Genomic DNA, 19,425 nt, shown 5'->3' with positions numbered 1-19,425 from the left:
GCTCAGTGTCCCGCTGTTTGTTTAAAGCAAGTGGCACATACAGAGTGTTTAATTGGCAAAACTTTGAATCCACTTGCAAGGCCTGCTTTCTTCAACCACATAAAGCGGGAGAGCTGTCTATTAGCGGAGTGATTTAATCTGGTGCGGTAAGAGCAGAAAAATCTGAAAAAACGTAGAGCACATGCGTCGCGTGGAAACTATGGCTCACCGCAGACAGAATCGCACTCGGCTGAGCAAACAAGGGCCGTGGCTTTCATACAGTCGGGCCTTATGCAAAACCAGCTCCCCGTCGGGGAATCGAACCCCGGTCCCTCTTAAGCCTTGTCTCATGCTCCATCGCGGTTACAGCTGGTAAAGAAGGTTGGCACATTGAAACGATCAAAACATAAACCATCAGAACATAAATGAACCAAGGAAATGCAATTAAGTCTTGACTCATGCTCCCTTCCTCTGATGGCCAGGAGAAAATGGCACTGGACTTGGAATGCACTGGGGTCTCCCCTAAGCAAGTCCAAGCCTCGGAGTCCCTCTTAAGCCTTGTCACATGCTCCATCGCGGTTACGGCTGGTAAAGAAGGTTTGCACATTGAAACGATCAAAACATAAACCATCAGAACATAAATGAACCAAGGAAATGCAATTAAGTCTTGACTCATGCTCCCTTCCTCTGATGGCCAGGAGAAAATGGCACTGGACTTGGAATGCACTGGGGTCTCCCCTACGCAAGTCCAAGCCTGCTCGAGGCATGTCAACGGACTGTGTCAACCAACTCGCGTGCACTGTCTCGCCGACTGCATGGAGAAAAGGGCACTGGACTTGAACTACACTGGGGTTTCACCTGTGCAACTTGAAGCCTGTTATGAAACTGTGTCGTAATGCAGCGAGAACTCTATTCAGATGAGCAGGAAAGCACCTTGGCATTCACCAAACAGGCTTGTGCAAAACAAATTTTCTATCCTAGGAAAATGCTTTGACTTAAAGTAAATCGTCCGAAAGCGTTCGTGTAAACTAGTGAAGGATCTAATTACTTGACTGAAGTAAATGTACTGAAGAGGGCGTCCACGTGCGGAAACCTGAGAACATAAACGAGACTGCAAAGTTGTTGTCGGAGAAGGGTCTAACACGGACAAACACGGACAAACACGTCCGTCGGCTCCAGTAGAATAGCCTAGTGTTTCCTTAAATCACTGTATGGCGTCGGACTCTAAATCCAACGGGGTTTCCTTGCGCAGGTATGAACCCTGCTTGCAGCTTTGTCAGCTGTAGGTGACAAGTCACTGGTGCTCAGTGTCCCGCTGTTTGTTTAAAGCAAGTGGCACATACAGAGTGTTTAATTGGCAAAACTTTGAATCCACTTGCAAGGCCTGCTTTCTTCAACCACATAAAGCGGGAGAGCTGTCTATTAGCGGAGTGATTTAATCTGGTGCGGTAAGAGCAGAAAAATCTGAAAAAACGTAGAGCACATGCGTCGCGTGGAAACTATGGCTCACCGCAGACAGAATCGCACTCGGCTGAGCAAACAAGGGCCGTGGCTTTCATACAGTCGGGCCTTATGCAAGAGCAGCTCCCCGTCGGGGAATCGAACCCCGGTCTTCCGCGTGACAGGCGGAGATACTGTCCACTATACTAACGAGGAGAGAATGCCTGTGTGTGAGAAGACCCTTGACACCTTGGCATGTTGAGCCCATGAGCGACCAAAAAGGTATACGAGCCTCGGAGTCCCTCTTAAGCCTTGTCTCATGCTCCATCGCGGTTACGGCTGGTAAAGAAGGTTGGCACATTGAAACGATCAAAACATAAACCATCAGAACATAAATGAACCAAGGAAATGCAATTAAGTCTTGACTCATGCTCCCTTCCTCTGATGGCCAGGAGAAAATGGCACTGGACTTGGAATGCACTGGGGTCTCCCCTACGCAAGTCCAAGCCTGCTCGAGGCATGTCAACGGACTGTGTCAACCAACTCGCGTGCACTGTCTCGCCGACTGCATGGAGAAAAGGGCACTGGACTTGAACTACACTGGGGTTTCACCTGTGCAACTTGAAGCCTGTTATGAAACTGTGTCGTAATGCAGAGAGAACTCTATTCAGATGAGCAGGAAAGCACCTTGGCATTCACCAAACAGGCTTGTGCAAAACAAATTTTCTATCCTAGGAAAATGCTTTGACTTAAAGTAAGTCGTCCGAATGCGTTCGTGTAAACTAGTGAAGGCTCTAATTACTTGACTGAAGTAAATGTACTGAAGAGGGCGTCCACGTGCGGAAACCTGAGAACATAAACGAGACTGCAAAGTTGTTGTCGAAGAAGGGTCTAACACCGACAAACACCGACAAACACGTCCGTCGGCTCCAGTAGAATAGCCTAGTGTTTCCTTAAATGACTTTTAGGCGTCGGACTCTAAATCCAACGGGGTTTCCTTGCGCAGGTATGAACCCTGCTTGCAGCTTTGTCAGCTGTAGGTGACAAGTCACTGGTGCTCAGTGTCCCGCTGTTTGTTTAAAGCAAGTGGCACATACAGAGTGTTTAATTGGCAAAACTTTGAATCCACTTGCAAGGCCTGCTTTCTTCAACCACATAAAGCGGGAGAGCTGTCTATTAGCGGAGTGATTTAATCTGGTGCGGTAAGAGCAGAAAAATCTGAAAAAACGTAGAGCACATGCGTCGCGTGGAAACTATGGCTCACCGCAGACAGAATCGCACTCGGCTGAGCAAACAAGGGCCGTGGCTTTCATACAGTCGGGCCTTATGCAAAACCAGCTCCCCGTCGGGGAATCGAACCCCGGTCCCTCTTAAGCCTTGTCTCATGCTCCATCGCGGTTACAGCTGGTAAAGAAGGTTGGCACATTGAAACGATCAAAACATAAACCATCAGAACATAAATGAACCAAGGAAATGCAATTAAGTCTTGACTCATGCTCCCTTCCTCTGATGGCCAGGAGAAAATGGCACTGGACTTGGAATGCACTGGGGTCTCCCCTAAGCAAGTCCAAGCCTCGGAGTCCCTCTTAAGCCTTGTCACATGCTCCATCGCGGTTACGGCTGGTAAAGAAGGTTTGCACATTGAAACGATCAAAACATAAACCATCAGAACATAAATGAACCAAGGAAATGCAATTAAGTCTTGACTCATGCTCCCTTCCTCTGATGGCCAGGAGAAAATGGCACTGGACTTGGAATGCACTGGGGTCTCCCCTACGCAAGTCCAAGCCTGCTCGAGGCATGTCAACGGACTGTGTCAACCAACTCGCGTGCACTGTCTCGCCGACTGCATGGAGAAAAGGGCACTGGACTTGAACTACACTGGGGTTTCACCTGTGCAACTTGAAGCCTGTTATGAAACTGTGTCGTAATGCAGCGAGAACTCTATTCAGATGAGCAGGAAAGCACCTTGGCATTCACCAAACAGGCTTGTGCAAAACAAATTTTCTATCCTAGGAAAATGCTTTGACTTAAAGTAAATCGTCCGAAAGCGTTCGTGTAAACTAGTGAAGGATCTAATTACTTGACTGAAGTAAATGTACTGAAGAGGGCGTCCACGTGCGGAAACCTGAGAACATAAACGAGACTGCAAAGTTGTTGTCGGAGAAGGGTCTAACACGGACAAACACGGACAAACACGTCCGTCGGCTCCAGTAGAATAGCCTAGTGTTTCCTTAAATCACTGTATGGCGTCGGACTCTAAATCCAACGGGGTTTCCTTGCGCAGGTATGAACCCTGCTTGCAGCTTTGTCAGCTGTAGGTGACAAGTCACTGGTGCTCAGTGTCCCGCTGTTTGTTTAAAGCAAGTGGCACATACAGAGTGTTTAATTGGCAAAACTTTGAATCCACTTGCAAGGCCTGCTTTCTTCAACCACATAAAGCGGGAGAGCTGTCTATTAGCGGAGTGATTTAATCTGGTGCGGTAAGAGCAGAAAAATCTGAAAAAACGTAGAGCACATGCGTCGCGTGGAAACTATGGCTCACCGCAGACAGAATCGCACTCGGCTGAGCAAACAAGGGCCGTGGCTTTCATACAGTCGGGCCTTATGCAAGAGCAGCTCCCCGTCGGGGAATCGAACCCCGGTCTTCCGCGTGACAGGCGGAGATACTGTCCACTATACTAACGAGGAGAGAATGCCTGTGTGTGAGAAGACCCTTGACACCTTGGCATGTTGAGCCCATGAGCGACCAAAAAGGTATACGAGCCTCGGAGTCCCTCTTAAGCCTTGTCTCATGCTCCATCGCGGTTACGGCTGGTAAAGAAGGTTGGCACATTGAAACGATCAAAACATAAACCATCAGAACATAAATGAACCAAGGAAATGCAATTAAGTCTTGACTCATGCTCCCTTCCTCTGATGGCCAGGAGAAAATGGCACTGGACTTGGAATGCACTGGGGTCTCCCCTACGCAAGTCCAAGCCTGCTCGAGGCATGTCAACGGACTGTGTCAACCAACTCGCGTGCACTGTCTCGCCGACTGCATGGAGAAAAGGGCACTGGACTTGAACTACACTGGGGTTTCACCTGTGCAACTTGAAGCCTGTTATGAAACTGTGTCGTAATGCAGAGAGAACTCTATTCAGATGAGCAGGAAAGCACCTTGGCATTCACCAAACAGGCTTGTGCAAAACAAATTTTCTATCCTAGGAAAATGCTTTGACTTAAAGTAAGTCGTCCGAATGCGTTCGTGTAAACTAGTGAAGGCTCTAATTACTTGACTGAAGTAAATGTACTGAAGAGGGCGTCCACGTGCGGAAACCTGAGAACATAAACGAGACTGCAAAGTTGTTGTCGAAGAAGGGTCTAACACCGACAAACACCGACAAACACGTCCGTCGGCTCCAGTAGAATAGCCTAGTGTTTCCTTAAATGACTTTTAGGCGTCGGACTCTAAATCCAACGGGGTTTCCTTGCGCAGGTATGAACTTTGCTTGCAGCTTTGTCAGCTGTAGGTGACAAGTCACTGGTGCTCAGTGTCCCGCTGTTTGTTTAAAGCAAGTGGCACATACAGAGTGTTTAATTGGCAAAACTTTGAATCCACTTGCAAGGCCTGCTTTCTTCAACCACATAAAGCGGGAGAGCTGTCTATTAGCGGAGTGATTTAATCTGGTGCTGTAAGAGCAGAAAAATCTGAAAAAACGTAGAGCACATGCGTCGCATGGAAACTATGGCTCACCGCAGACAGAATCGCACTCGGCTGAGCAAACAAGGGCCCTGGCGTTCATACAGTCGGGCCTTATGCAAAACCAGCTCCCCGTCGGGGAATCGAACCCCGGTCTTCCGCGTGACAAGCGGAGATACTGTCCACTATACTAACGAGGACAGAATGCCGGTGTGTGAGAAGACCCTTGACACTGTCTCGCCGACTGCATGGAGAAAAGGGCACTGGACTTGAACTACACTGGGGTTTCACCTGTGCAACTTGAAGCCTGTTATGAAACTGTGTCGTAATGCAGAGAGAACTCTATTCAGATGAGCAGGAAAGCACCTTGGCATTCACCAAACAGGCTTGTGCAAAACAAATTTTCTATCCTAGGAAAATGCTTTGACTTAAAGTAAGTCGTCCGAAAGCGTTCGTGTAAACTAGTGAAGGCTCTAATTACTTGACTGAAGTAAATGTACTGAAGAGGGCGTCCACGTGCGGAAACCTGAGAACATAAACGAGACTGCAAAGTTGTTGTCGGAGAAGGGTCTAACACCGACAAACACCGACAAACACGTCCGTCGGCTCCAGTAGAATAACCTAGTGTTTCCTTAAATCACTTTTAGGCGTCGGACTCTAAATCCAACGGGGTTTCCTTGCGCAGGTATGAACCCTGCTTGCAGCTTTGTCAGCTGTAGGTGACAAGTCACTGGTGCTCAGTGTCCCGCTGTTTGTTTAAAGCAAGTGGCACATACAGAGTGTTTAATTGGCAAAACTTTGAATCCACTTGCAAGGCCTGCTTTCTTCAACCACATAAAGCGGGAGAGCTGTCTATTAGCGGAGTGATTTAATCTGGTGCGGTAAGAGCAGAAAAATCTGAAAAAACGTAGAGCACATGCGCCGCATGGAAACTATGGCTCACCGCAGACAGAATCGCACTCGGCTGAGCAAACAAGGGCCGTGGCTTTCATACAGTCGGGCCTTATGCAAAACCAGCTCCCCGTCGGGGAATCGAACCCCGGTCTTCCGCGTGACAGGCGGAGATACTGTCCACTATACTAACGAGGAGAGAATGCCTGTGTGTGAGAAGACCCTTGACACCTTGGCATGTTGAGCCCATGAGCGACCAAAAAGGTATACGAGCCTCGGAGTCCCTCTTAAGCCTTGTCTCGTGCTCCATCGCGGTTACGGCTGGTAAAGAAGGTTGGCACATTGAAACGATCAAAACATAAACCATCAGAACATAAATGAACCAAGGAAATGCAATTAAGTCTTGACTCATGCTCCCTTCCTCTGATGGCCAGGAGAAAATGGCACTGGACTTGGAATGCACTGGGGTCTCCCCTAAGCAAGTCCAAGCCTCGGAGTCCCTCTTAAGCCTTGTCACATGCTCCATCGCGGTTACGGCTGGTAAAGAAGGTTTGCACATTGAAACGATCAAAACATAAACCATCAGAACATAAATGAACCAAGGAAATGCAATTAAGTCTTGACTCATGCTCCCTTCCTCTGATGGCCAGGAGAAAATGGCACTGGACTTGGAATGCACTGGGGTCTCCCCTACGCAAGTCCAAGCCTGCTCGAGGCATGTCAACGGACTGTGTCAACCAACTCGCGTGCACTGTCTCGCCGACTGCATGGAGAAAAGGGCACTGGACTTGAACTACACTGGGGTTTCACCTGTGCAACTTGAAGCCTGTTATGAAACTGTGTCGTAATGCAGAGAGAACTCTATTCAGATGAGCAGGAAAGCACCTTGGCATTCACCAAACAGGCTTGTGCAAAACAAATTTTCTATCCTAGGAAAATGCTTTGACTTAAAGTAAGTCGTCCGAATGCGTTCGTGTAAACTAGTGAAGGCTCTAATTACTTGACTGAAGTAAATGTACTGAAGAGGGCGTCCACGTGCGGAAACCTGAGAACATAAACGAGACTGCAAAGTTGTTGTCGAAGAAGGGTCTAACACCGACAAACACCGACAAACACGTCCGTCGGCTCCAGTAGAATAGCCTAGTGTTTCCTTAAATGACTTTTAGGCGTCGGACTCTAAATCCAACGGGGTTTCCTTGCGCAGGTATGAACTTTGCTTGCAGCTTTGTCAGCTGTAGGTGACAAGTCACTGGTGCTCAGTGTCCCGCTGTTTGTTTAAAGCAAGTGGCACATACAGAGTGTTTAATTGGCAAAACTTTGAATCCACTTGCAAGGCCTGCTTTCTTCAACCACATAAAGCGGGAGAGCTGTCTATTAGCGGAGTGATTTAATCTGGTGCTGTAAGAGCAGAAAAATCTGAAAAAACGTAGAGCACATGCGTCGCATGGAAACTATGGCTCACCGCAGACAGAATCGCACTCGGCTGAGCAAATAAGGGCCCTGGCGTTCATACAGTCGGGCCTTATGCAAAACCAGCTCCCCGTCGGGGAATCGAACCCCGGTCTTCCGCGTGACAAGCGGAGATACTGTCCACTATACTAACGAGGACAGAATGCCGGTGTGTGAGAAGACCCTTGACACTGTCTCGCCGACTGCATGGAGAAAAGGGCACTGGACTTGAACTACACTGGGGTTTCACCTGTGCAACTTGAAGCCTGTTATGAAACTGTGTCGTAATGCAGAGAGAACTCTATTCAGATGAGCAGGAAAGCACCTTGGCATTCACCAAACAGGCTTGTGCAAAACAAATTTTCTATCCTAGGAAAATGCTTTGACTTAAAGTAAGTCGTCCGAAAGCGTTCGTGTAAACTAGTGAAGGCTCTAATTACTTGACTGAAGTAAATGTACTGAAGAGGGCGTCCACGTGCGGAAACCTGAGAACATAAACGAGACTGCAAAGTTGTTGTCGGAGAAGGGTCTAACACCGACAAACACCGACAAACACGTCCGTCGGCTCCAGTAGAATAACCTAGTGTTTCCTTAAATCACTTTTAGGCGTCGGACTCTAAATCCAACGGGGTTTCCTTGCGCAGGTATGAACCCTGCTTGCAGCTTTGTCAGCTGTAGGTGACAAGTCACTGGTGCTCAGTGTCCCGCTGTTTGTTTAAAGCAAGTGGCACATACAGAGTGTTTAATTGGCAAAACTTTGAATCCACTTGCAAGGCCTGCTTTCTTCAACCACATAAAGCGGGAGAGCTGTCTATTAGCGGAGTGATTTAATCTGGTGCGGTAAGAGCAGAAAAATCTGAAAAAACGTAGAGCACATGCGCCGCATGGAAACTATGGCTCACCGCAGACAGAATCGCACTCGGCTGAGCAAACAAGGGCCGTGGCTTTCATACAGTCGGGCCTTATGCAAAACCAGCTCCCCGTCGGGGAATCGAACCCCGGTCTTCCGCGTGACAGGCGGAGATACTGTCCACTATACTAACGAGGAGAGAATGCCTGTGTGTGAGAAGACCCTTGACACCTTGGCATGTTGAGCCCATGAGCGACCAAAAAGGTATACGAGCCTCGGAGTCCCTCTTAAGCCTTGTCTCGTGCTCCATCGCGGTTACGGCTGGTAAAGAAGGTTGGCACATTGAAACGATCAAAACATAAACCATCAGAACATAAATGAACCAAGGAAATGCAATTAAGTCTTGACTCATGCTCCCTTCCTCTGATGGCCAGGAGAAAATGGCACTGGACTTGGAATGCACTGGGGTCTCCCCTAAGCAAGTCCAAGCCTCGGAGTCCCTCTTAAGCCTTGTCACATGCTCCATCGCGGTTACGGCTGGTAAAGAAGGTTTGCACATTGAAACGATCAAAACATAAACCATCAGAACATAAATGAACCAAGGAAATGCAATTAAGTCTTGACTCATGCTCCCTTCCTCTGATGGCCAGGAGAAAATGGCACTGGACTTGGAATGCACTGGGGTCTCCCCTACGCAAGTCCAAGCCTGCTCGAGGCATGTCAACGGACTGTGTCAACCAACTCGCGTGCACTGTCTCGCCGACTGCATGGAGAAAAGGGCACTGGACTTGAACTACACTGGGGTTTCACCTGTGCAACTTGAAGCCTGTTATGAAACTGTGTCGTAATGCAGAGAGAACTCTATTCAGATGAGCAGGAAAGCACCTTGGCATTCACCAAACAGGCTTGTGCAAAACAAATTTTCTATCCTAGGAAAATGCTTTGACTTAAAGTAAGTCGTCCGAATGCGTTCGTGTAAACTAGTGAAGGCTCTAATTACTTGACTGAAGTAAATGTACTGAAGAGGGCGTCCACGTGCGGAAACCTGAGAACATAAACGAGACTGCAAAGTTGTTGTCGAAGAAGGGTCTAACACCGACAAACACCGACAAACACGTCCGTCGGCTCCAGTAGAATAGCCTAGTGTTTCCTTAAATGACTTTTAGGCGTCGGACTCTAAATCCAACGGGGTTTCCTTGCGCAGGTATGAACCCTGCTTGCAGCTTTGTCAGCTGTAGGTGACAAGTCACTGGTGCTCAGTGTCCCGCTGTTTGTTTAAAGCAAGTGGCACATACAGAGTGTTTAATTGGCAAAACTTTGAATCCACTTGCAAGGCCTGCTTTCTTCAACCACATAAAGCGGGAGAGCTGTCTATTAGCGGAGTGATTTAATCTGGTGCGGTAAGAGCAGAAAAATCTGAAAAAACGTAGAGCACATGCGTCGCATGGAAACTATGGCTCACCGCAGACAGAATCGCACTCGGCTGAGCAAACAAGGGCCGTGGCTTTCATACAGTCGGGCCTTATGCAAAACCAGCTCCCCGTCGGGGAATCGAACCCCGGTCCCTCTTAAGCCTTGTCTCATGCTCCATCGCGGTTACAGCTGGTAAAGAAGGTTGGCACATTGAAACGATCAAAACATAAACCATCAGAACATAAATGAACCAAGGAAATGCAATTAAGTCTTGACTCATGCTCCCTTCCTCTGATGGCCAGGAGAAAATGGCACTGGACTTGGAATGCACTGGGGTCTCCCCTAAGCAAGTCCAAGCCTCGGAGTCCCTCTTAAGCCTTGTCACATGCTCCATCGCGGTTACGGCTGGTAAAGAAGGTTTGCACATTGAAACGATCAAAACATAAACCATCAGAACATAAATGAACCAAGGAAATGCAATTAAGTCTTGACTCATGCTCCCTTCCTCTGATGGCCAGGAGAAAATGGCACTGGACTTGGAATGCACTGGGGTCTCCCCTACGCAAGTCCAAGCCTGCTCGAGGCATGTCAACGGACTGTGTCAACCAACTCGCGTGCACTGTCTCGCCGACTGCATGGAGAAAAGGGCACTGGACTTGAACTACACTGGGGTTTCACCTGTGCAACTTGAAGCCTGTTATGAAACTGTGTCGTAATGCAGCGAGAACTCTATTCAGATGAGCAGGAAAGCACCTTGGCATTCACCAAACAGGCTTGTGCAAAACAAATTTTCTATCCTAGGAAAATGCTTTGACTTAAAGTAAATCGTCCGAAAGCGTTCGTGTAAACTAGTGAAGGATCTAATTACTTGACTGAAGTAAATGTACTGAAGAGGGCGTCCACGTGCGGAAACCTGAGAACATAAACGAGACTGCAAAGTTGTTGTCGGAGAAGGGTCTAACACGGACAAACACGGACAAACACGTCCGTCGGCTCCAGTAGAATAGCCTAGTGTTTCCTTAAATCACTGTATGGCGTCGGACTCTAAATCCAACGGGGTTTCCTTGCGCAGGTATGAACCCTGCTTGCAGCTTTGTCAGCTGTAGGTGACAAGTCACTGGTGCTCAGTGTCCCGCTGTTTGTTTAAAGCAAGTGGCACATACAGAGTGTTTAATTGGCAAAACTTTGAATCCACTTGCAAGGCCTGCTTTCTTCAACCACATAAAGCGGGAGAGCTGTCTATTAGCGGAGTGATTTAATCTGGTGCGGTAAGAGCAGAAAAATCTGAAAAAACGTAGAGCACATGCGTCGCGTGGAAACTATGGCTCACCGCAGACAGAATCGCACTCGGCTGAGCAAACAAGGGCCGTGGCTTTCATACAGTCGGGCCTTATGCAAGAGCAGCTCCCCGTCGGGGAATCGAACCCCGGTTTTCCGCGTGACAGGCGGAGATACTGTCCACTATACTAACGAGGAGAGAATGCCTGTGTGTGAGAAGACCCTTGACACCTTGGCATGTTGAGCCCATGAGCGACCAAAAAGGTATACGAGCCTCGGAGTCCCTCTTAAGCCTTGTCTCATGCTCCATCGCGGTTACGGCTGGTAAAGAAGGTTGGCACATTGAAACGATCAAAACATAAACCATCAGAACATAAATGAACCAAGGAAATGCAATTAAGTCTTGACTCATGCTCCCTTCCTCTGATGGCCAGGAGAAAATGGCACTGGACTTGGAATGCACTGGGGTCTCCCCTACGCAAGTCCAAGCCTGCTCGAGGCATGTCAACGGACTGTGTCAACCAACTCGCGTGCACTGTCTCGCCGACTGCATGGAGAAAAGGGCACTGGACTTGAACTACACTGGGGTTTCACCTGTGCAACTTGAAGCCTGTTATGAAACTGTGTCGTAATGCAGAGAGAACTCTATTCAGATGAGCAGGAAAGCACCTTGGCATTCACCAAACAGGCTTGTGCAAAACAAATTTTCTATCCTAGGAAAATGCTTTGACTTAAAGTAAGTCGTCCGAATGCGTTCGTGTAAACTAGTGAAGGCTCTAATTACTTGACTGAAGTAAATGTACTGAAGAGGGCGTCCACGTGCGGAAACCTGAGAACATAAACGAGACTGCAAAGTTGTTGTCGAAGAAGGGTCTAACACCGACAAACACCGACAAACACGTCCGTCGGCTCCAGTAGAATAGCCTAGTGTTTCCTTAAATGACTTTTAGGCGTCGGACTCTAAATCCAACGGGGTTTCCTTGCGCAGGTATGAACTTTGCTTGCAGCTTTGTCAGCTGTAGGTGACAAGTCACTGGTGCTCAGTGTCCCGCTGTTTGTTTAAAGCAAGTGGCACATACAGAGTGTTTAATTGGCAAAACTTTGAATCCACTTGCAAGGCCTGCTTTCTTCAACCACATAAAGTGGGAGAGCTGTCTATTAGCGGAGTGATTTAATCTGGTGCTGTAAGAGCAGAAAAATCTGAAAAAACGTAGAGCACATGCGTCGCATGGAAACTATGGCTCACCGCAGACAGAATCGCACTCGGCTGAGCAAACAAGGGCCCTGGCGTTCATACAGTCGGGCCTTATGCAAAACCAGCTCCCCGTCGGGGAATCGAACCCCGGTCTTCCGCGTGACAAGCGGAGATACTGTTCACTATACTAACGAGGAGAGAATGCCTGTGTGTGAGAAGACCCTTGACACTGTCTCGCCGACTGCATGGAGAAAAGGGCACTGGACTTGAACTACACTGGGGTTTCACCTGTGCAACTTGAAGCCTGTTATGAAACTGTGTCGTAATGCAGAGAGAACTCTATTCAGATGAGCAGGAAAGCACCTTGGCATTCACCAAACAGGCTTGTGCAAAACAAATTTTCTATCCTAGGAAAATGCTTTGACTTAAAGTAAGTCGTCCGAATGCGTTCGTGTAAACTAGTGAAGGCTCTAATTACTTGACTGAAGTAAATGTACTGAAGAGGGCGTCCACGTGCGGAAACCTGAGAACATAAATGAGACTGCAAAGTTGTTGTCGAAGAAGGGTCTAACACCGACAAACACCGACAAACACGTCCGTCGGCTCCAGTAGAATAGCCTAGTGTTTCCTTAAATGACTTTTAGGCGTCGGACTCTAAATCCAACGGGGTTTCCTTGCGCAGGTATGAACTTTGCTTGCAGCTTTGTCAGCTGTAGGTGACAAGTCACTGGTGCTCAGTGTCCCGCTGTTTGTTTAAAGCAAGTGGCACATACAGAGTGTTTAATTGGCAAAACTTTGAATCCACTTGCAAGGCCTGCTTTCTTCAACCACATAAAGCGGGAGAGCTGTCTATTAGCGGAGTGATTTAATCTGGTGCTGTAAGAGCAGAAAAATCTGAAAAAACGTAGAGCACATGCGTCGCATGGAAACTATGGCTCACCGCAGACAGAATCGCACTCGGCTGAGCAAATAAGGGCCCTGGCGTTCATACAGTCGGGCCTTATGCAAAACCAGCTCCCCGTCGGGGAATCGAACCCCGGTCTTCCGCGTGACAAGCGGAGATACTGTCCACTATACTAACGACGACAGAATGCTGGTGTGTGAGAAGACCCTTGACACTGTCTCGCCGACTGCATGGAGAAAAGGGCACTGGACTTGAACTACACTGGGGTTTCACCTGTGCAACTTGAAGCCTGTTATGAAACTGTGTCGTAATGCAGAGAGAACTCTATTCAGATGAGCAGGAAAGCACCTTGGCATTCACCAAACAGGCTTGTGCAAAACAAATTTTCTATCCTAGGAAAATGCTTTGACTTAAAGTAAGTCGTCCGAAAGCGTTCGTGTAAACTAGTGAAGGCTCTAATTACTTGACTGAAGTAAATGTACTGAAGAGGGCGTCCACGTGCGGAAACCTGAGAACATAAACGAGACTGCAAAGTTGTTGTCGGAGAAGGGTCTAACACCGACAAACACCGACAAACACGTCCGTCGGCTCCAGTAGAATAACCTAGTGTTTCCTTAAATCACTTTTAGGCGTCGGACTCTAAATCCAACGGGGTTTCCTTGCGCAGGTATGAACCCTGCTTGCAGCTTTGTCAGCTGTAGGTGACAAGTCACTGGTGCTCAGTGTCCCGCTGTTTGTTTAAAGCAAGTGGCACATACAGAGTGTTTAATTGGCAAAACTTTGAATCCACTTGCAAGGCCTGCTTTCTTCAACCACATAAAGCGGGAGAGCTGTCTATTAGCGGAGTGATTTAATCTGGTGCGGTAAGAGCAGAAAAATCTGAAAAAATGTAGAGCACATGCGTCGCGTGGAAACTATGGCTCACCGCAGACAGAATCGCACTCGGCTGAGCAAACAAGGGCCGTGGCTTTCATACAGTCGGGCCTTATGCAAGAGCAGCTCCCCGTCGGGGAATCGAACCCCGGTTTTCCGCGTGACAGGCGGAGATACTGTCCACTATACTAACGAGGAGAGAATGCCTGTGTGTGAGAAGACCCTTGACACCTTGGCATGTTGAGCCCATGAGCGACCAAAAAGGTATACGAGCCTCGGAGTCCCTCTTAAGCCTTGTCTCATGCTCCATCGCGGTTACGGCTGGTAAAGAAGGTTGGCACATTGAAACGATCAAAACATAAACCATCAGAACATAAATGAACCAAGGAAATGCAATTAAGTCTTGACTCATGCTCCCTTCCTCTGATGGCCAGGAGAAAATGGCACTGGACTTGGAATGCACTGGGGTCTCCCCTACGCAAGTCCAAGCCTGCTCGAGGCATGTCAACGGACTGTGTCAACCAACTCGCGTGCACTGTCTCGCCGACTGCATGGAGAAAAGGGCACTGGACTTGAACTACACTGGGGTTTCACCTGTGCAACTTGAAGCCTGTTATGAAACTGTGTCGTAATGCAGCGAGAACTCTATTCAGATGAGCAGGAAAGCACCTTGGCATTCACCAAACAGGCTTGTGCAAAACAAATTTTCTATCCTAGGAAAATGCTTTGACTTAAAGTAAATCGTCCGAAAGCGTTCGTGTAAACTAGTGAAGGATCTAATTACTTGACTGAAGTAAATGTACTGAAGAGGGCGTCCACGTGCGGAAACCTGAGAACATAAACGAGACTGCAAAGTTGTTGTCGGAGAAGGGTCTAACACGGACAAACACGGACAAACACGTCCGTCGGCTCCAGTAGAATAGCCTAGTGTTTCCTTAAATCACTGTATGGCGTCGGACTCTAAATCCAACGGGGTTTCCTTGCGCAGGTATGAACCCTGCTTGCAGCTTTGTCAGCTGTAGGTGACAAGTCACTGGTGCTCAGTGTCCCGCTGTTTGTTTAAAGCAAGTGGCACATACAGAGTGTTTAATTGGCAAAACTTTGAATCCACTTGCAAGGCCTGCTTTCTTCAACCACATAAAGCGGGAGAGCTGTCTATTAGCGGAGTGATTTAATCTGGTGCGGTAAGAGCAGAAAAATCTGAAAAAACGTAGAGCACATGCGTCGCGTGGAAACTATGGCTCACCGCAGACAGAATCGCACTCGGCTGAGCAAACAAGGGCCGTGGCTTTCATACAGTCGGGCCTTATGCAAGAGCAGCTCCCCGTCGGGGAATCGAACCCCGGTCTTCCGCGTGACAGGCGGAGATACTGTCCACTATACTAACGAGGAGAGAATGCCTGTGTGTGAGAAGACCCTTGACACCTTGGCATGTTGAGCCCATGAGCGACCAAAAAGGTATACGAGCCTCGGAGTCCCTCTTAAGCCTTGTCTCATGCTCCATCGCGGTTACGGCTGGTAAAGAAGGTTGGCACATTGAAACGATCAAAACATAAACCATCAGAACATAAATGAACCAAGGAAATGCAATTAAGTCTTGACTCATGCTCCCTTCCTCTGATGGCCAGGAGAAAATGGCACTGGACTTGGAATGCACTGGGGTCTCCCCTACGCAAGTCCAAGCCTGCTCGAGGCATGTCAACGGACTGTGTCAACCAACTCGCGTGCACTGTCTCGCCGACTGCATGGAGAAAAGGGCACTGGACTTGAACTACACTGGGGTTTCACCTGTGCAACTTGAAGCCTGTTATGAAACTGTGTCGTAATGCAGAGAGAACTCTATTCAGATGAGCAGGAAAGCACCTTGGCATTCACCAAACAGGCTTGTGCAAAACAAATTTTCTATCCTAGGAAAATGCTTTGACTTAAAGTAAGTCGTCCGAATGCGTTCGTGTAAACTAGTGAAGGCTCTAATTACTTGACTGAAGTAAATGTACTGAAGAGGGCGTCCACGTGCGGAAACCTGAGAACATAAACGAGACTGCAAAGTTGTTGTCGAAGAAGGGTCTAACACCGACAAACACCGACAAACACGTCCGTCGGCTCCAGTAGAATAGCCTAGTGTTTCCTTAAATGACTTTTAGGCGTCGGACTCTAAATCCAACGGGGTTTCCTTGCGCAGGTATGAACTTTGCTTGCAGCTTTGTCAGCTGTAGGTGACAAGTCACTGGTGCTCAGTGTCCCGCTGTTTGTTTAAAGCAAGTGGCACATACAGAGTGTTTAATTGGCAAAACTTTGAATCCACTTGCAAGGCCTGCTTTCTTCAACCACATAAAGCGGGAGAGCTGTCTATTAGCGGAGTGATTTAATCTGGTGCGGTAAGAGCAGAAAAATCTGAAAAAACGTAGAGCACATGCGTCGCGTGGAAACTATGGCTCACCGCAGACAGAATCGCACTCGGCTGAGCAAACAAGGGCCGTGGCTTTCATACAGTCGGGCCTTATGCAAGAGCAGCTCCCCGTCGGGGAATCGAACCCCGGTTTTCCGCGTGACAGGCGGAGATACTGTCCACTATACTAACGAGGAGAGAATGCCTGTGTGTGAGAAGACCCTTGACACCTTGGCATGTTGAGCCCATGAGCGACCAAAAAGGTATACGAGCCTCGGAGTCCCTCTTAAGCCTTGTCTCATGCTCCATCGCGGTTACGGCTGGTAAAGAAGGTTGGCACATTGAAACGATCAAAACATAAACCATCAGAACATAAATGAACCAAGGAAATGCAATTAAGTCTTGACTCATGCTCCCTTCCTCTGATGGCCAGGAGAAAATGGCACTGGACTTGGAATGCACTGGGGTCTCCCCTACGCAAGTCCAAGCCTGCTCGAGGCATGTCAACGGACTGTGTCAACCAACTCGCGTGCACTGTCTCGCCGACTGCATGGAGAAAAGGGCACTGGACTTGAACTACACTGGGGTTTCACCTGTGCAACTTGAAGCCTGTTATGAAACTGTGTCGTAATGCAGCGAGAACTCTATTCAGATGAGCAGGAAAGCACCTTGGCATTCACCAAACAGGCTTGTGCAAAACAAATTTTCTATCCTAGGAAAATGCTTTGACTTAAAGTAAATCGTCCGAAAGCGTTCGTGTAAACTAGTGAAGGATCTAATTACTTGACTGAAGTAAATGTACTGAAGAGGGCGTCCACGTGCGGAAACCTGAGAACATAAACGAGACTGCAAAGTTGTTGTCGGAGAAGGGTCTAACACGGACAAACACGGACAAACACGTCCGTCGGCTCCAGTAGAATAGCCTAGTGTTTCCTTAAATCACTGTATGGCGTCGGACTCTAAATCCAACGGGGTTTCCTTGCGCAGGTATGAACCCTGCTTGCAGCTTTGTCAGCTGTAGGTGACAAGTCACTGGTGCTCAGTGTCCCGCTGTTTGTTTAAAGCAAGTGGCACATACAGAGTGTTTAATTGGCAAAACTTTGAATCCACTTGCAAGGCCTGCTTTCTTCAACCACATAAAGCGGGAGAGCTGTCTATTAGCGGAGTGATTTAATCTGGTGCGGTAAGAGCAGAAAAATCTGAAAAAACGTAGAGCACATGCGTCGCGTGGAAACTATGGCTCACCGCAGACAGAATCGCACTCGGCTGAGCAAACAAGGGCCGTGGCTTTCATACAGTCGGGCCTTATGCAAGAGCAGCTCCCCGTCGGGGAATCGAACCCCGGTCTTCCGCGTGACAGGCGGAGATACTGTCCACTATACTAACGAGGAGAGAATGCCTGTGTGTGAGAAGACCCTTGACACCTTGGCATGTTGAGCCCATGAGCGACCAAAAAGGTATACGAGCCTCGGAGTCCCTCTTAAGCCTTGTCTCATGCTCCATCGCGGTTACGGCTGGTAAAGAAGGTTGGCACATTGAAACGATCAAAACATAAACCATCAGAACATAAATGAACCAAGGAAATGCAATTAAGTCTTGACTCATGCTCCCTTCCTCTGATGGCCAGGAGAAAATGGCACTGGACTTGGAATGCACTGGGGTCTCCCCTACGCAAGTCCAAGCCTGCTCGAGGCATGTCAACGGACTGTGTCAACCAACTCGCGTGCACTGTCTCGCCGACTGCATGGAGAAAAGGGCACTGGACTTGAACTACACTGGGGTTTCACCTGTGCAACTTGAAGCCTGTTATGAAACTGTGTCGTAATGCAGAGAGAACTCTATTCAGATGAGCAGGAAAGCACCTTGGCATTCACCAAACAGGCTTGTGCAAAACAAATTTTCTATCCTAGGAAAATGCTTTGACTTAAAGTAAGTCGTCCGAATGCGTTCGTGTAAACTAGTGAAGGCTCTAATTACTTGACTGAAGTAAATGTACTGAAGAGGGCGTCCACGTGCGGAAACCTGAGAACATAAACGAGACTGCAAAGTTGTTGTCGAAGAAGGGTCTAACACCGACAAACACCGACAAACACGTCCGTCGGCTCCAGTAGAATAGCCTAGTGTTTCCTTAAATGACTTTTAGGCGTCGGACTCTAAATCCAACGGGGTTTCCTTGCGCAGGTATGAACTTTGCTTGCAGCTTTGTCAGCTGTAGGTGACAAGTCACTGGTGCTCAGTGTCCCGCTGTTTGTTTAAAGCAAGTGGCACATACAGAGTGTTTAATTGGCAAAACTTTGAATCCACTTGCAAGGCCTGCTTTCTTCAACCACATAAAGCGGGAGAGCTGTCTATTAGCGGAGTGATTTAATCTGGTGCGGTAAGAGCAGAAAAATCTGAAAAAACGTAGAGCACATGCGTCGCGTGGAAACTATGGCTCACCGCAGACAGAATCGCACTCGGCTGAGCAAACAAGGGCCGTGGCTTTCATACAGTCGGGCCTTATGCAAGAGCAGCTCCCCGTCGGGGAATCGAACCCCGGTTTTCCGCGTGACAGGCGGAGATACTGTCCACTATACTAACGAGGAGAGAATGCCTGTGTGTGAGAAGACCCTTGACACCTTGGCATGTTGAGCCCATGAGCGACCAAAAAGGTATACGAGCCTCGGAGTCCCTCTTAAGCCTTGTCTCATGCTCCATCGCGGTTACGGCTGGTAAAGAAGGTTGGCACATTGAAACGATCAAAACATAAACCATCAGAACATAAATGAACCAAGGAAATGCAATTAAGTCTTGACTCATGCTCCCTTCCTCTGATGGCCAGGAGAAAATGGCACTGGACTTGGAATGCACTGGGGTCTCCCCTACGCAAGTCCAAGCCTGCTCGAGGCATGTCAACGGACTGTGTCAACCAACTCGCGTGCACTGTCTCGCCGACTGCATGGAGAAAAGGGCACTGGACTTGAACTACACTGGGGTTTCACCTGTGCAACTTGAAGCCTGTTATGAAACTGTGTCGTAATGCAGCGAGAACTCTATTCAGATGAGCAGGAAAGCACCTTGGCATTCACCAAACAGGCTT

The 19,425-nt window shown here is 48.3% G+C and overlaps 6 non-coding genes across 6 annotated transcripts; all 6 read right to left on the bottom strand.

The window, feature by feature from the left end:
* Positions 1–1,563: 1,563 nt before the first annotated feature.
* On the bottom strand, positions 1,564–1,635 carry trnad-guc (transfer RNA aspartic acid (anticodon GUC)). The gene has a single exon. It is a non-coding gene; the product is annotated as a tRNA-Asp (tRNA).
* Positions 1,636–4,038: 2,403 nt separating this feature from the next.
* On the bottom strand, positions 4,039–4,110 carry trnad-guc (transfer RNA aspartic acid (anticodon GUC)). The gene has a single exon. It is a non-coding gene; the product is annotated as a tRNA-Asp (tRNA).
* Positions 4,111–6,121: 2,011 nt separating this feature from the next.
* Positions 6,122–6,193, bottom strand: trnad-guc (transfer RNA aspartic acid (anticodon GUC)). The gene has a single exon. It is a non-coding gene; the product is annotated as a tRNA-Asp (tRNA).
* A 2,227-nt stretch (positions 6,194–8,420) lies between these two features.
* On the bottom strand, positions 8,421–8,492 carry trnad-guc (transfer RNA aspartic acid (anticodon GUC)). The gene has a single exon. It is a non-coding gene; the product is annotated as a tRNA-Asp (tRNA).
* A 6,785-nt stretch (positions 8,493–15,277) lies between these two features.
* trnad-guc (transfer RNA aspartic acid (anticodon GUC)) lies at positions 15,278–15,349 on the bottom strand. Its single transcript has one exon. It is a non-coding gene; the product is annotated as a tRNA-Asp (tRNA).
* A 2,316-nt stretch (positions 15,350–17,665) lies between these two features.
* Positions 17,666–17,737, bottom strand: trnad-guc (transfer RNA aspartic acid (anticodon GUC)). The gene has a single exon. It is a non-coding gene; the product is annotated as a tRNA-Asp (tRNA).
* Positions 17,738–19,425: the final 1,688 nt, after the last annotated feature.

Source organism: Ictalurus furcatus, chromosome 7 (assembly GCF_023375685.1).
Source record: "Ictalurus furcatus strain D&B chromosome 7, Billie_1.0, whole genome shotgun sequence".
NCBI classification, from domain to species: Eukaryota; Metazoa; Chordata; class Actinopteri; order Siluriformes; family Ictaluridae; genus Ictalurus; species Ictalurus furcatus.
Note: the sequence above shows the minus strand (reverse complement) of the source record. Positions and strands in the feature narration are given on the sequence as shown.